Source organism: Scardinius erythrophthalmus (genome assembly GCF_964197995.2).
Source record: "Scardinius erythrophthalmus genome assembly, chromosome: 2".
In the NCBI taxonomy this organism is placed as follows: domain Eukaryota; kingdom Metazoa; phylum Chordata; class Actinopteri; order Cypriniformes; family Leuciscidae; genus Scardinius; species Scardinius erythrophthalmus.
This window is the reverse complement of record NC_138222.1, coordinates 28,373,147-28,386,480: the sequence shown is the minus strand read 5'-3', so window position 1 is coordinate 28,386,480 and position 13,334 is coordinate 28,373,147. Positions and strand designations below refer to the sequence as shown.

Below are 13,334 nucleotides of genomic sequence, written 5' to 3'. Positions count from 1 at the left end.
CTGTTCTAAAAAAGCTGTTTATCTACAGCTAGCTAAGCAGCCTTATAGAGAATAACATGGACATTAACTGTTTCCTTTATGTAATCCCCTGAAACGTCTGTCTTTTAACTGTTCAATGCTATTTAATATGAGCAACAGAGGTAAAAGCTTACGATGCCTAATCCTGTAAAAGCTTGTAAGCCTTAATGCTTTTTTCTCTGCTTTTTACAACAAACAGGAGGCAGGACCTTGTGCTCCAATGAGATCAATTAGGTCCAATCTTTTTGCCAAATGGGAGAACCATAATAAATACAGAAGCAGGATTGTGAAATGGGCTTGTTTAGAAAGCAACAAAGATACTTGGGCCGATTAGCAGCCGTCCCAGTGAGCATGTCCCTGGAAGAAAAAAAAAGTTGGTGAAAAAAAATGTGGTTGTGTCGAGTAAATAATAATAAACTGGAATTACAGTCGGAAATCTAACTCAGCATATTAGTCTCCTTTGAAACTTGGCTGAGGCACAGGTTTCAGTCTAATTAAAACTTTGACCGTTTGGTTTTTAATTACATCAGCAAACAGAGACTGACATTTGGGATCAGTCCTGGATTTGAAATCATATTGGGGTAAATTAACAAAACTCTACTATTCGCATCAACAACAAGAACATCACAGCAACGTTTTTCCTCTATGATTAATTACGCCCCTCTTTCTTGATGCATTTCCCATCACATCGGCTCATTAGTGGTCATGCAAATTTCCCCTTAGTTTCTTTTGTTGCAAAGACATTTATTTTAAATTAAGTTCATGTTCACTCCTTTTCGCTGGGTTTTAATAGCTCAGTGAGATCGGTCAACCAGATTTAGGGCCCAAGGCAATGGCCTTGCCTGAACTGTGGGTGTTAAATTGTGCTGTCGAGAGAAATCACAAACATTACAGCCTTATGCTGAGAGGCAGAAGGGGTGATTTGGAAGACTAATGCTGGTGTCAAAAGAGCTTTTGTTATTGCCATTGCTCAGTATTGATATTGATGTACCCTGCACCGCCTCCATTGGGTTCTAGAAAAAGGGTGCCGGTGGGCACTATAATGATTGCAGCCCTGCATGGACAGTAGTGCAGAAACAGACATATGTGAGATAGCAAGATACAGTATGAGGTGATTTCTGTGGCCCCGTATCAATCAAGCACGACACATGGTGACAGTTTAGTGTGACTGCCACTTACAGGCTCATTGGCTACAATAAAACTACATACTGGAATAGGAGAATAGGAGTTTTTTTTCTGCCTACACGTGACCACATTTAGTTTCTGAGCAGTTTTTTTAAACAAAAGAAAGAAAGAAAGAAAAATCAGATCTTTACTTATTTGAGCCAGTGATTATGACATGAGCTGCTTTATAGCTGATTCGACTGTTTCATAATTGACAAATTTGTAACATTGACACACTGTCCTGGATTGAATCAAGATTGAAATTATTTGAGCTGAATAATGACAATATTGGGTAACACTTTAGTTTAGGGTCCAATTCTCACTAGTTGCTTATTAGCATCCATATTACTAGGATGTTGGCCGTTTATTATCATAAAGCACATTTTAATGCCTTATTCTGCATGACCATATTCTACATCCCTTAATCCTACCCAATACCAAAACTTAACAATTGCCTTACCAGGCACGTGCACAGGTAGGGCTCAACCTGTGCAGAGCACATGCCCTTTTTGCCCTGACACTCCGAAGTGCCCTTTTTTGGGTGGTGTTTTTTTTTTTTTTATCAATGCTATTGGTTACCATTTACGTCCGTCTGTCTGTTTTACAAATATTTAGCCAATGAAAGTTCTTAAAATGAACTTGTGTAAATCGTATTCAATCCTCAAGCTGTCAGTATGCTGATAACTCCGCCCCCTCTATATTCACGGAATCAACTGAAGTTCCACAGCAGCCGCACAGTAGACAGCAGCTGAACAAAGTTTTGCGAAGGGTAAATAAATATCTTGTTGTTTGAATAAATAGGCTACTACTAAACACTGTCTATAAAGGCTAATATTTTATTTATTTGATGTCTGACTCACTGAGACATGTGGGACGTCGCCTGAGACTGAGAGGTATGGCTAGCATTTGCCATCTAGTCATAGCCAATACATAGACACTTAAATAGCCTGTGCATACAGTAGCCTTTCATCTTTTATAAAATGCGATTTTGGCCAAATGTATTTTACAGAAGGAAAAACTGAGCGCCCATATAGGTACAACAAACTAGTTGGTTATAACCTGTTGATGAAAATGTAATGTGATGCCGCCGGCGCCGTTTTAATGACGGACAAAAAATGCACATTTTCACACATTCGCTTGTAAAAAACTAGATACTGATAAGTAATACAACAACATATAATTTGTTTTTACCATTGGAAAAATAACAGGTGCGCCCCCGCGCTGTTTCGTACTGGAACTTACACAAAGCGACGAGTGATCCTCGTCACCTAGGTAACATATATTTCTAAGAAGTAAGACATTTCTTCTTTGATTTATGATTGCTGATATACACCTAATTTATTAACATTTAGACTAATCATGTTATGGTTAATTCAAGGCTGTTAATATTGCACGTATTATCTAGCTAATTTTTTAATCTATAGTATTCTATACTCTCCGCTCGTCCTCGCATGGTTTTACTACAGTAATATTGTAGTAGTGACTTACATTTTTTTTTACAGAAGATCACTGAAATCTTCATATTTTATCATGCAGAATGTAATTCATGATTTAATTCATTCCAAGGCTTCATTTATTTGATCCAAAATACAGCAAAAACAGTAATATTGTGAAATATTTTTACAATTTAAAATAACTGTTTTCTATTTGAATATATTTTAAAATGTAATTTATTTCTGTGATCAAAGCTGCATTTTCAGCATCATTACTCCAGTTCAGTACTCTTCAGTGTTACGTGATCCTTCAGAAATGCTTTTCACTGCAACTGTACTTTTCACACTATTTTTTTTTTTTCATTGCTTTTCATTTTCAGACCTTCAAGAGACCAACATCCCTGGCCCACTGAAGGTTGCTGTTAGGTTTAAAGAAGCCCTTAAAACCATGTTTATCTATATTATTATTATGATGATTGTTATTAATCGTGAATAAATCTAAAGCTTTTGAGACTATTATTTTGTGTTATTGAAAATGGGAGGGGTGTGCCCTTGTTTTAGTTTCAGCACATGCCCCTCAAAAAGTCTGTGCACGGCCCTGTGCCTTACTATTAATAAGACGTAATTGGGAGTTTATTGAGGTACAAATCATAGTTAATAGTTAGTTAATAGTGAAAATTGGACCCTTATCTAAAGTGTGACCCAATATTGTCTTCTGTAAAGCTGCTTTACAGCAAAAAACTTGTCTTATGTCTGAATTTTGCATCACTGATCGTTATTTTCCTGTTCATTTTTGTAAAGCCAATTTGAATCAGTAGCTATTTATTGTATAAAGCTCAATAAAAATAAAGGTGACTGATTATTACATACATTTTTTTAAATGTGTCGGCGTGTAGGATGGATGACAAAGCAAAACGATCATATGAGAGCAAAAAATCTGGACTGAACTGTAAAGGTTGTAAAGGGAATGTCATAGACAAACAGGTAGACAAACATTTACATTGATTTTATTTGCCAGATGAATTTGAAGGGAAATTCATTTGAATAAGTAATCAAACATTTCATTATTAGGCATTAATACTTCCTAAGTGATGTTTGCCTTTTTGTTATTCTCTTTTTAATGCCCTAATCTGTATCCTCCTTGTGTTTGTCTCTGACCTCCTAACAATACTGCACTTGTTGCCATAGAAACATAATTTTCATCTCACTCACAGGCCATGCAATATAACTTCACAAACTGCACCCACATTCACTCTCACAATGACACAGTATACAGACTGAGGCTCATTCTTACATAATGGCACTCACATATAACAGTTGTAAAACGTTACTAGTTTCGTTAAAATGATTGTATTTATGACCGTTACTCGGCTTGGAGGGAGAGAGAGAGTGAGACTGTGTTGAGATCAAAATGAAGTGTTGAATTGTATGTGAAAAGGGTAGAACAGAACAGTCGGAGATGTAGGCTAAAAGGCAGATGGATGGGTGACTGAGGAACTGCCAGATAAAGCATGTGTGTGTTGGGGGGGTTAGTTGTTTGCATAGGGCTCAGAATTTGGCATTAGAAAACACTCAAAATCAAATATGCAGTTAGTTACACAATAAGCTGCATGCATAATATAGACTTCGTTAGAAAATCATCATATCTTTTTTACAAAAAAAAAAAGACAATTGTATTCTTAGTATTTTTAATATTTCAAATGTAATATTTATCAGTTCATTTTATAAAAGCAACTAAAGCTGTGCTGTATAAGGGGCAGCCTAACAATGTCCTTTATACTGTATGTTCAAAATGCAGAACATGTGAACATATTTTGAATGACAGAACTTTCAAATCAGAAAAAAAAAAAAAAAAATCAGTCTATAAAAATATAATGGTTGTAATACTTTCTTTTGCACTTCCACTGGATTCCGGACAGTATATAAGCCACATTTGCAACACTTTTTTTAATTAAACTGCTTCAATGGTTGGTGATGAGGAATGGCAAAACCATTATTTTGAACAAGTAAATTTGATTAGCACACAATCAATTCATTCACAAAGCGCTAAACATCTATGTGTTATAATCCAACCCACCTACTATTAAAACCTACAAAGACTCAGTGAAAGATTTGATATGCTGTTCATTTGCTTTTCAAATCCTTGTATTTATCTTTACCCATAGTGCCCTCCAGTGCTTGACATTAAAGGGTTAGTTCACTCAAAAATGAAAATTCTGTCAGTAATTAATTACTCACTTTCATGTTGTTCCAAGACCTTCGTTCATCTTCGGAACACAGATTAAGATATTTTTGATGAAATCTGAGTCACTGAGTCTGAGTCTATAGTCACTTGGACTATATTATGATCTCTTTAATAACTTTTCTGGGCCAGTAAGTTTCGGCCACCTAGCAGCCTATGGAGAAGTGATCCAGCATTCAGATCTCATCAAAAATATCTTAATTTGTGTTCCGAAGATGAACGAAGGTCTTATGCGGTTTGACAACATGAGGGTAAGCAATTACTGGCCCGAATTTTCATTTTTGGGTGAACTAACCCTTTAATATTTTTGCTCACCAGCCACTGTTGCTAGTGGTTTTCCAAAGTTGCAAGCCACTCAGCATTTCACTGGCCACAGTTTTGACATCAATACCATGGGGAAAAACGACCATATGTATATTTTCATTATTATCTCATAATGTGGCACCAGGTTCATTAGGCTGCTGTCACTTTAAGACCTGACACACGGACCCATCATACTGTTTACAAACACTTAAAACATAACTGACTGTGTTTACATGAATACTTGCCAAGACCAGCATTTTGACATTATGTTGTGAGTATTTGACTGTTTAAGTACAATAAGCAACAAAAACAAACTCAATTTAGTACTGAGAGACAGCTTTATGTGCGCACACTTTGGGTGTGAGCACAAAATTTGTGGGAATGAGTAAAATTATGCACAATACGTGCAATCCCATGCCGAAATTCAAGCCCTGCAACAGCAACAATATTCATCCAGAGCGAGTGAATGAGGGGAGACGGGTTTGTGTGTAACTCGATGTCGGGGAGATGAGAGAGCGAGAAAGCGCAATTATAAATGTGAATATATAGAACAAATATGTTTATATACACACTCACACAATATCATATTTTATCACATGTATATCTATGTAGGCTATTATATGAAATGTATTATTGAATGTAAAATAACATACATTACGATATTTAAGTAAACAGTCATATTTTTCAATATATGAAAAGTATCAATTCTTTATTATTCAATAAATTGTAATACAATATATTAATCTGTATATTTTTTTATATACACAATACATTAAATACATTTAATTGAAATAATTAAAATTAGGGGTGTAACGATACGCGTATTCGTATTGAACCGTTCGTTGGACCATTTTTCCTGCCGACCAAAATGTCGTTATTTCAAATGTAGGCGCGTTGCGCGTGGCAAGCGTGCTTATAATGTAAGAGCGCCGGCGCGATCACAACATTGCCCAACATCAAATGGCAAACGTAATGCAAACGGAACGAAACTGCTCGTTATTGTGTGGTTGAAGGACCGTTTATCAGTTTGGACCAGTGCAGCGCGAGCCGATCGTGATAATGCGACACTTGTTACTACACAGCGCTAATAAGAGATCCAGTAAAGAAAGCATTTGAATTCGCCACAGAAGTAATAACATCGCTACGAGATCTAGTGAGAAACATTCACATTTCTCCATTATTAACGGATCAAACAGCGCTGACGTGGAAACCTGGAAGAAACATTGTGCCATGAATGAACTCCACAGATCTGCAACATTCACCATGAATTTACTGTAGTAACACTAACTGCAACCACGGAAGTTTGGCAGGAATAGTAATGCCTTCAAGTAACATTACGTCGGTTTTATTTTGACATTATGAATACAATTGCTGCCCTCAGATGTTAATCTGAACTAAAATAAACCTTTGTTTACTACTACAATATTACATTTAATTTTTTCCAAGGAGCTGTTTTGTTTTATATGCTCCTAAGAAGAGTCAATTATAGCTCTAGAATTGCTCAAAGTAAAAAAATTATCATACTTTATGATGTTAGTTTTAATAAAACATTTTTATTTTTAAATAAATAATTTCTGTCTTTTTGCTGTATCAAAAACGTACCGAACCGAACCGTGACATAAGTGTATCGTATTGAACGGAACCATGAATTTTGTGAACTGTTACACCCCTATTAAATATATATTGATTGTTCATGCATAAGAAAATATATTTTGTTCCCCTAATTGTTTGGCAGCCTTAATTGTTGAATACCGTCAGCACACCTTTATAGCTTTACTGACGGATTTTCAATTAAGGTAAGTACATGACAGACCAATATTAGAACACAGTTTAGAGATACTTTGTAAATAGTATTTGGTAACTCTTTTTTTCGATGGTCCACTTTAGACATTCTACTATCAGTAACTTTTCACCTACATGTCTTAGAGTATTAGTAGACTGTTATTATCTGCTAACTCTTTATTTTGATGGTGCCCCAACAGACAGTCTACTGCCGATAAGCAACTTTGCAACTACATGTCAACTTCTTCTTACCCGAACCCTAACCTAGGAGTCTACTAACATCTACTAATGAGAGTTAGTTGGCATGTAGTTGCAAAGTTACTGATAGTTAGTAGAATGTCTAAAGTGGACCACTGAAATAAAGTATAACCTAGTTGTCTCATAAATGTTCTGTTTTGGCTTAGTTTCGTTGTTTATCTCTGTTTTCCTGTGACCTACTACAGTAGTTTCCCAGCGTGTTTGATTCATTATTCAGTTTACCAGTCATTCAATTAATTATGTCATTTAGTCTGTGTATTTATACTCCTTGTTTTGTTCAGTTCTTTGTCCGTTCTTGTCTTAGTTAAGTGGTGTTATGTTTTTAGTTTGTGGGTTTACTTTAAATAAAGACTGTTTTAATTTTCTATTCGTTCGTCATGAGCTTTGACTGCAACCACCCGTGACTCTAATATTTTCATTATGTTGTGATTTCTTAAAAAAAAAAAAAAAATGTTTTCATAGTTTGTGTTGTCCCCTATAAATGCAAAGTCATAACAAAATAATCATTTATGCTAATGTTTTCCAAAACTCTACTTGGCCTAAGCGGTTTCTAAATTTTTGAAGGACACCGTGTGTGTGTGTGTGCGTGTGCGTGTGCGTGTGCGCGTGCGCGTGCGTGTGTGTGTGTACCTGTTTTTCTATCCCGGTGGGGACTTCAACCTGAATGCACACAGACTCATGGGGACTCGTGTTACAGTGGGGACCTAAATTGAGGTCCCCATGGGTAAACAAGCTTATCAATCATACAGAATTAGTTTTTTTGAAAATGTAAAAATGCAGAAAGTTTTCTGTGATGGGTAGGTTTAGGGATAGGGGCAGTGTAAGGGGATAGAATATACAGTGTGTACAGTATAAAAACCATTAAGTCTATGGAGAGTCCCCACAAAGATAGTGTGTGTGTGTGTGTGTGTGTGTGTGTGTGTGTGTGTGTGTGTGTGTGTGTGTGTGTGTGTGTGTGTGTGTGTGTGTGTGTGTGTGTGTGTGTGTCTGTGTCTGTGTGTCCAATTCCAAGTGAACCAAAAATCAAAGTATGTTAGCATACAGGTTTAAAGATCCAAACAAATTTTCATAAATTTTAAGTTTCATACATAAATATGCAAGAGTGTCTCTTTGCATGTAAGACCAATGGACAGCACCATTATAGATGAAAGCACTGCATGAATATCAAATTCCTGGCAGAAGCTTGTGTGGGAACGCCATTTAGAAGATGTTATATGTAATGGTCTTGTTGCCCCCTATAAATGAAAATGCAGATGGAAATTTGAAGCCCTGATAAGTTGTTTCCAGACAAAAGCAAACCTCTGTCAGGCCTTTGTGTGATGTGGGTCCCCTTCTCATGCATAGTAATGGTCCTGAGCTCAGGGCTTGGTTTCCTTATCTGCCTTCCTAATTATCAAGGCATGAGAAAGGTCATTTTGCAGCTAAATTATCTGCTATGCATGTAGAACTGGAGTAACCTTGGCTTTTAGAAGTACTGACAACAATGCCAACGCATTCTCATCCCAGGGCGTCATATACTGACGCTTTTGACATTTCGTCTACATCGAACGCACATGGCACCCTTTAGCGTCAATATGACACGCACAGAGCTTTGTTCGGTTATGGGTAGGTTTAGGTCTGGTGTAGGGTTAGGGTTAGACCGCTAGGAGGAGCCTTCTGGCCCATATCTATCTGCGTGTCATATTGACGCTAAAGGGTGCCATGTGCGTTCGATGTCGACGAAATGTCAAAAGCGTCAGTATATGACGCCCTGGGATGAGAACGGGCTGACAATGCTTAGAACCAATACTTTTAATTCACACTTTAACTTCAAAGAATATCTTGCTTATGTCTAACCGCGTCCTATCAAGAGAGAATCTCATTGAGACCTTGAAAAATTAAAAGTTGGTTCAGTCAGGTTAGTTCAGTATAGGGCAGGGAACGGCAACTGGCGGCCCGCGGGCCAAAACTGGCCCGTCAGCAATATTTTCTGGCCCGCCGGATTATTTTGGCAGTCCTAAATGCTGTACAAAACTCTTCCACTACTTGAGAAAAGCCGTAGTCGCGCGGCGATTTCACCGCCGCATACTGTGTGAAACGCCCATAGGGAATCATGCGGTGCAGGATTACATTTTAAAGTATAACTGTGCGTTCACAACGGACGCGAATAGCGCGTCAAATTCGCGCCTGCCGCGTCTAGTTATACGCTTGACCACTTTGTGTCCATTCCAGTGGCGTAGGCAGAAATTGTATTTTGGGCGGGCCAGTGAAAAAGTGAGTGGGCCAATAGTTTTTCCTAGAAAAAAAATTACTTAAATAATAATTAATAAGTAAATAATAATAATATATTAATAAGCATGGTTTGAAATGAATAACAACACACTCCCCAATTTCTGTTAAATCAACCATATACAATGCAGCCTGGTGGAAATTAAGCTTTTGTGCCAAAAAAATTGCAACTAATTTAAACTAAACAATGTACAGTAGGATAGCCTATAAGGCATTCAGCTATACAGTACACAACACACCAGTAACTTAAGGCGAGACAGGTGAATAGGGTAACATTTTAAAATAATAGATATTACCATAAAACTTCCTCAGTTATTCTGGAGAATGACAAACAACTAATTTTGAGAAAACAGCATTTAAAGATTTGTAATGTAAAAAATCATACTTTTTAGCAGAAACAACTATTTACAGACACAATATCTTATCAAATCATCAGCAACAACAATACAAACCACCTAAAACACATCAAAACTTATAACACAGCATTTATGGCCAACAACTGAACAGAACCCCAGTCAAAAACAGTCAAAAACACACATCAAAATGTCAGAGCACGTCACGTGATGCATCTGAACGAATCATATTGTCAGAAATTGATATCAGCCAATGAGATTTCGCTTTTAGAGTTAAATGCCCCATTGTACTTTCACGATTGGTTGCTGATTAAAGGAATTTACCATATTTGGTTCCGACAGCATTGTGTACAGGAGAAAGTAGAGAGCTTTTCAACGGTGTTTGTGTTATGACAGGTGCAGAAAGCGATCGCGGTGCAGCATATTGATTAACAACGCCAACTTTTGTTGAATTTAGGAGAAATATACAGACGCAAATAGACAAAATGTAGTAAAATAAAGACCTAAATGTGTATTTTGGATTTTTTTTTCTCACCACAAGTCTGAAATAATGCATTGAAGAAGACAAATAGCCCAAAATCTTAAAATTGACCAGTGAAAAAAAACCCCGATGTTTTTGCCGTGTCTCGCCTTAAATCACTTCACGGGCAAAAATTAAGGAAATTAGTTAAACAACTGGCCTACCTTTGTTGTTTTCATTCTACAAAACAAGATGCAAGTGCCTGGGTTTAGTATTAAAAACAGAAATGATCTCATCATAGTCCAAAGAGTCACAGAGTTATTTTTCAAAGAACTAAAGGCCGCCAGAGCCCGCCGCCTAGAGAGTCTGCCTGTCGGACTCGGAACCCCTAGCAACCATAGCAACCAATTACGTTCCGGAGGGAGGCTTTCACGCATTTTATTCGGAAACAGAATTAAACACACACACCAGTCAACAATAAATCAGGTTTATATTAATATATTTTCTTAAATACATTTGAATAATAAAAATAAACTAAAAATGTATTTTGATCAAACTTGCCTGGGCGGGCCAGTGAGTTATGTGGGTGGGCCAGTGCCGCCCTGGCCCATTACTGGCTACGCGCCTGGTCCATTCGCGCGTCAAAAGACGGTAGCGGTCAGAACTCTGGTGTACTTTGGACGGAGCGTGCGGTCTGACTGACAATAGCCAACTCCCGACATCTTTTGACAGCGTATCCGCACTTAATTCTGACCGCCTGTACACCTATCTCTGAGGAGCTGTTTGGTACTGAAACCATTGTCAGTCAACAACATTCTTTTTTTGCAAGGATGTTTGAAATAGTTCGACAGAAAATAGCCTACTTCATTTCGTCAGTAGGGCAATATGTTTTTCGTTTATGTTGCTTAGAAACTTGAGTGATAGGCTTTGTCCTATTTAATTCATGTTATTTATATTTCATTTTTTTTTTCTGTGACATTTTTTTTCTCTGCTGACAGTACAATGTTAAAATAGCCTAATATTTATACTGACACGAACACAATTTTTGTATAGCATTTATAATTATTATAGGCTACTCCAATCTCCTTCTTTCCATTAGAGACATTTGAATGTGAGATTATGGAAACGAGATCTAAATTTTGTGGACCCGTCAGGTCGGGAAATAAAGCGGGTGAACACCGAGTGTATTTTAAGCGGTTGCTGAATAGAACCTTGTGGGAGCGGGACGAAAAAAAAACAGTCCCACGCAGACCTCCTTAAACCTTAGGTGTGTATGTGTGTGTCCCCGAATAAATAATAATAATAAAAAAGGAATAAAGTTCAAAAGTCGGACTGTACGGAATGAGGCATGATTGCTATTCACACCTTTATTAAAATGGCTGTAATATGTTACCACAATAGTAGCCTACTTGATCTGTTTAAAATGGTTTCCTTGATATATGCATAAGGTGTTAAATTAAAACTTAAAAATCAAAATTTAAATTTGTCTAATCCAGTAATTCATTTTTTCTATTTTTGATCTGAGCACAATCAGAAAATCAGAAAACCCGTCCTTATTTTTTTTTTTTTCATTTCAGTTTAGGAAATAAATAATGGAAAAACAAGTCGTTTTTCATCTTTTTATTTTTGGTTTTAATTTGAAAAAAAAAAAAAAAACGATTGAATGAATGATCCACGGACGGTGACGGACCCATCATATTCCGCAATTATAGGCCTATATAAGAGTATTTAATTTGTATCCATAGGCCTACTCTGTGTAGCTGGCCCGCCATCTACTGGCTAAAAAAAATATTGGCCCGCGGCCAAAGTTACTTGCCGACCCCTGGTATAGGGTGTGTCATATAGGTTATTTCCTGCTATGTGACACACACACACACACACACACACAGGCCAATATATATATAAATTCTTTTCAACTCTTTACTTATAGTTTACCCGTTCATTGGAAGCTATGTTGCTTCGAGGTCCTCACACCTTCTGTTTAACGGGGGTCTCACGATCACAAACTCGTCAGCTTCGGTCACTAAACAGAGGTAATTGGCTATATACCTGAGATGGTTGCATTCACACTTACACAATCAAAGATACTTTTGTATAGCCCCTGTGGTTTTAGTATACACTTGAATATAAAAGTAACGTTTACTTCAGGCAGAGGTATGGCCACTACAGATATAAGTCAACCAACATTACTTCTCTTATAATAGCTTTGAATTGGCCATGCTAAGGTAAGACACACCCAGATTTAGTTTGGTCAAGCAGCACGTTTGCTGCCCTAAACGGACATTTACTTCTTGTCTTTACACGTACACTTGAATCAGTGCCAAATATTAGTCGTCACTAATCTGACGCAGATTTTGCGGTAACATATGCATCCGTTTAATCTACTAGGGAAAACAATTTCAGAGCAAGTCAGAATAAAATCAAAATGTAACAATTTATTATGTCAGGTAAATGTATCATGCCAATTTCATAATCAGTTCAAAGATAATCAATACAATAACATCAAATGCTCAGAGATAAAGAGTAAAAGATGTACCTGACTCAAGAAATACATGATGCTGAGTGTCTTGCCCACACTCCCTATCACAGGCTAATTTGAGATACAAATTGCCCTAAACCTCTTGTTGCATTTCGTTATATAGACAGAAAATTCTTTCACGTGGAAACATTTGCTAACAATGGGAATTTGTATTCAGAGTTTACACCTTTTGGGAGCAGGATGCCATTTGCCTAGAAGACACACCCTCCTCTGTGTGCAAGTTATCTCTAAACTTAAGAACTTTTTTACCTTTTGGTTTACTTCTTTGGGAATGATACCTTTGTACCAGTCGCACTGATACGTTTCAAATGATACCAAACATGTATGTGAGAGAGAGAGATCACATTCTACAATCTTTACTTTGAAATCCTCCATTACTCATTAAAAAACGCTCCGTGAACTTCAATAAAAAGAACAAAATATTTAAAAATTCTGCTCAGATAGTTTGCACTAATAACTAGCTTGTCTCAGAGGGCTTTTTTCCACATGCACCCAGCCTTTGTAATGAGATCAA

The 13,334-nt window shown here is 37.0% G+C and overlaps 1 protein-coding gene across 1 annotated transcript in view; it reads right to left on the bottom strand.

Annotated features, from left to right (window-relative positions):
• Positions 1 to 304: 304 nt before the first annotated feature.
• hsd17b12b (hydroxysteroid (17-beta) dehydrogenase 12b) overlaps positions 305 to 13,334 on the bottom strand; it is a 63,040-nt gene continuing 50,010 nt past the window's right edge. The window contains exon 12 of the transcript XR_014029730.1: positions 305 to 375. The gene's annotated coding sequence lies outside the window, so the exon portion shown is untranslated. The remainder of the gene's footprint in view (positions 376 to 13,334) is intronic.